At 37.8% G+C, this 4,392-nt stretch overlaps 1 non-coding gene across 1 annotated transcript; it reads right to left on the bottom strand.

The window, feature by feature from the left end:
- Positions 1 to 486: 486 nt before the first annotated feature.
- On the bottom strand, positions 487 to 559 carry TRNAA-UGC (transfer RNA alanine (anticodon UGC)). The gene has a single exon. It is a non-coding gene; the product is annotated as a tRNA-Ala (tRNA).
- Between the last annotated feature and the right edge of the window lie 3,833 nt (positions 560 to 4,392).

The raw sequence follows: 4,392 nt of genomic DNA, 5'->3' as shown, positions 1-4,392 counted from the left end.
TGCTGTTCTTGTTTTTGTTAATATAACCACAGCACTATTATTACACCTAGACCTAATAGTAATTCCTTAATATCATCAAATATCCAATCATTATTCAGTTGTAATTATCTCATAAATGCCATTATCGTTTACTTAATTTAAAAATCAGGATGCAAGTATGAATAACGTATTATAATTAGTGCTGTGTCCTTTATATCTCTCTATAAAATTTCTACTTCCATAACTTTTATTCTTTGCAGTTTATATTTGTGGAAACCAACATATAAATTGGTCATCAGTCTTATTTATTAGCCTTCTTATAGACTTTCACATTTTTCCTACTTCAAAAGTAATTTAAACAGGATGCATTGAAGGTTGTGATCCAGCAACCATTGTTAAATGGAAAGCCTCGTTCATATGCAGTATTTTAGATTTGGTCTGCTTTTTTAAAAAATTATTTTTATTTTCATTTTATTTATTTTTTTTGGCACAGCATGGGGATCTTAATTCCCTGACCAGGAATCGAACCCATGCCCCCTGCAGTGCAAGTGCAGAGTCTTAACCACTGGACCACCAGGGAAGTCCCTGGTCTGCTTTCTTAAAGTAACATATAGTTGGGTTTTATTTTATTTTTAACTTTTTAAAATTTTTAAATAACTTTAGACATACAGAAAGTTTGCAAAAATAGTACAGAATCCCTGTATATCCTTTACCCAGCTTCCTCTAATGTTAATATCTTACACATGAAAGAGTACAGTTATCAAAACCAGAAAAAATTATCATTGGTATAATTTATTAACTAAACATTAAATCTTATTTGAATTTCACCAGTTTTTCCACTAATGTCACTTCCATGATCCTATGTAGGCTCAACACTGCATTTAATTATTTCTCCTTTAGTATCTATCAGTTTGTTCATTTTTTAAATTCAATAGGAAATGTTTGTTTTTTAAGCCATTTACATTTATTGATATAATTCATGCATTTTATTTTCTATTACTCCAGTTTTTGACTCTTGCTTTTTATGTTTTTGCAGTGTTTCTTATTTTAATATTTTAATATGGCCTCTGTTATAGTTACATTTATGTTTTCTAAAGATTTGAAAGAAATTGACCCTATTTGTAATTCTGTTAGTGGCTAAATTTGCTTAAAATTCTTTATATTTTTGATCTCTGATTGTAAATACTACATAGAAACTTTCCTTAGTATTCTATTCATTCATTTGTTAAGGTATCTTATCACACTGCTCTAAATCTTTGTGGGTGTATTCTGGAGTTTTTAACATGAGTTATTTTATTTATTATTTTATGATATATGACTGTTTCATATTTCCTTTGCTTTCCATTTTATTTTGCTCCCAATCTCTATTTTTAAGCCCAATGACTGTCAACTAGAAATTTTTCAATAATTGTTTATTGAAATTACCATAATTTCACTAGTTATCTGAACCTGAATCTTTCAAAGGTAGTTTTGAAACTTACCCACCAATCCTTTTCTGTCACAGACACCCATAATTTTAGATTTTTTTGATCTCCCAGCCCAGTGGCATTAAAAATTTGTAATATGATGTATTTTATTTATTTAGGCAATATTACACATTTGTAAATGCTTTCTATTGCTTTATCATCAGAAAGATAATTTGACTAAGTTTAAAATTATTCCATCACCAGTACCCGGACCTGCAAAAGAACTCTTTACATTGTTTTTATATCTCTTCACAATTAGTTTAAAATATGAGATATTTCCCTTATTACTATCTCTAGTTTTGTCTATTTGAATAAGCTTTGTCATTTAATACTATTGTATAAAAGTTAATTTCCTGATTTTGATCCTAATACTCTGGTTATGCAAGATGTTAACATTAGAGGCAGCTGAGTGGGGATATATAGGAACTGTCTTTGTACTATTCCTGCAACTTTTCTGTAAGTCGAAAATTAGTTCAAAATAAAAACTTTTTTTAAAGCAATATACCAGACTAGATAGTAATTTGGCACATGTGATTAATGTTCTTTTAAAAATAATTAAAATGTACTAACCCAAAGAAGACAGCGAGTGCTCATTAGAAGTGCAAATTCTTATTAATAATTCAATTCCATATGCAAAAACCATGCCCGCAATAAGAAATAGGGACACAGACAACTTATAGCTTTCAAAAAAATCTATAATGAAAAAGCAAATGACTAAGATGAGAAACCTCCATTTTACCCTTTCCTAGGTAAGCCTAGAGGCTTCAGTCTCTGCATTCTCTTCTCTTTATCATGTTTTCCTCTACTTCTCTTCTTCTTCTTTTATTAAAACATTAATTATCGTTAACTTGAAATTATCATGAATAACAGATCTTTTTTCCTAGTAAAAGTTATGCTGAAAGGCCTCCAGTATAAAAATATTACCTTGCAAACTGCCAAATGAAGCATAATTACATTTTCCACTGAATCATTGCAAAGCAGAGGGGATGTGCCCCTTCTTCTGTATTACACAGCCATCCATCCCCTCTCTTGTTTTATTTCTTTGAATTGTTGGCTCTGCCTGAATTCAGAACAAAGGAGATAGTAGACATAGTTGTTGACCCACCTCAAAGACCAGCACCAATTTAGTTTAAGCATTCTTGACCTGTTTTCTGGGTAACATAGTCCTTGAATCTTAAAGTCAAGCACCAGACTTTTCTCCTTCCATCTCCCTACTCTGTTTGCAGGCTTTTAATTAGTACCAGACCTCACCTTCCCTTGGCATGGCTCACACTGCTTCCAGTGACATGTTTGCAAGTGCATGAGAGGGACGTAGAGAGCTAAGTGGGAGCCTAGGGTCTGATATAGGAAAGTGAGCGTCTCACCTGTTCATACACAGAGTGTGTGCACAGGGACACACACAAACACACACATGGGACCAGAGTGGCTTCCAGAGGGCTACCTTCCTTTCCAGAAGCCTCATTTCAGGCTTCAAATGACAGCTGTGGCTGTGTTACATCCTGGGGATGTGGGCCTCTATTCATCTCATAAGGAGCACCCCACCTGTTCTGCAGACATTCAGGAGCCCGGCAAAGTTGCCTCTCCAACCTTGTTGCCAAGCACTGTAAGCCATCTGAGAACCAGCTCATTTCTTTTAATCAGAAGCAATGACTTTCAAAGGAGTCTGACGGCACCAATTGATGAACTAAGTCAAGAGAGAGAGGCTAATCATGAAGGATGTGCCTTATGCCTGTGTGTATTTCTAGAAAGCTCTGCAAACAAGGAGAATACATTAACATTAAGTTAAATCTACCCTGCAATTCTCAGTTCTTGTTAGCGGCAAATTCTCCCTTAACTGCTTTCTATATTATTTTATAACAGCCCATGCTATATTTATTTTAGTTAAAGTGACGCCCTGGGGGACTTCCCTGGTGGCTCAGTGGTTACGAATCTGTCTGCCAATGCAGGGGACATGGGTTTGAGCCCTGGTCTGGGAAGATCGCACATGCCACGGAGCAACTAAGCCCTGCGCCACAACTACTGAAGCCCACGCACCTAGAGTCCCTGCTCCGCAATAAGAGAAGCCACCACAATGAGAAGGCCACGCACCACAACGGAGAGAAGCTCCGCTCACTGCAAGGAAGACCCAACGCAGCCAAAAATAAATAAATAAATAAATAAGTTTAAATAAGTAAATAAAACGACGCGCTGCTTCCCTGGTGGCGCAGTGGTTGGGAGTCCGCCTGCTGATGCAGGGGACACGGGTTCGTGCCCCGGTCCGGGAAGATCCCACATGCCGCAGAGCAGCTGGGCCGGTGAGCCATGGCCGCTGAGCCTGCGCGTCCGGAGCCTGTGCTCCGCAACAGGAGAGGCCACAACAGTGAGAGGCCCGTGTACAGCAAAAAAAAACCCCAAAAAACGACACCCTGAAAAAGAGTGTCTTCTCACCCTTCTTTCTCCTCTAAAAAATGTCCATCTAGGGCTTCCCAGGTGGCGCAGTGGTTGAGAGTCCGCCTGCTGATGCAGGGGACACGGGTTCGTGCCCTGGTCCGGGAAGATCCCACATGCTGTGGAGCGGCTAAGCCCGTGAGCCATGGCCGCTGAGCCTGTGCGTCCGGAGCCTGTGCTCCGCAACGGGAGAGGCCACAGCAGTGAGAGGCCCGCGTACCGCAAAAAATAAAATAAAATAAAAAAATAGTAAAATAAAAATGTCTATCTAGATTTCCATTGAAAGTTATAAGGGGAGGAAAACAACTTACAAATAACAAGGGGATAGAGTCAGAAGAAGAGAAAGGTGTGCCCTTTACCTGAGTAAAAGGATGCTGCCTTGCAAAGCACTGTTAACAAGAATACAATTTAAGAACAATCATATGAAGAGGTAGATTCAGACAGGGAAATGGAGACTAAAAACACTGTCAGTTGTTTAAGACCACACAGAGAGTAAGTCTAAAAACTAACAGTGGAACCC

Source organism: Globicephala melas, chromosome 11, assembly GCF_963455315.2.
Source record: "Globicephala melas chromosome 11, mGloMel1.2, whole genome shotgun sequence".
Lineage (NCBI taxonomy): Eukaryota > Metazoa > Chordata > Mammalia > Artiodactyla > Delphinidae > Globicephala > Globicephala melas.
The sequence above is the reverse complement of the archived record's forward strand: the minus strand, read 5'-3'. Positions and strand labels throughout refer to the sequence as shown.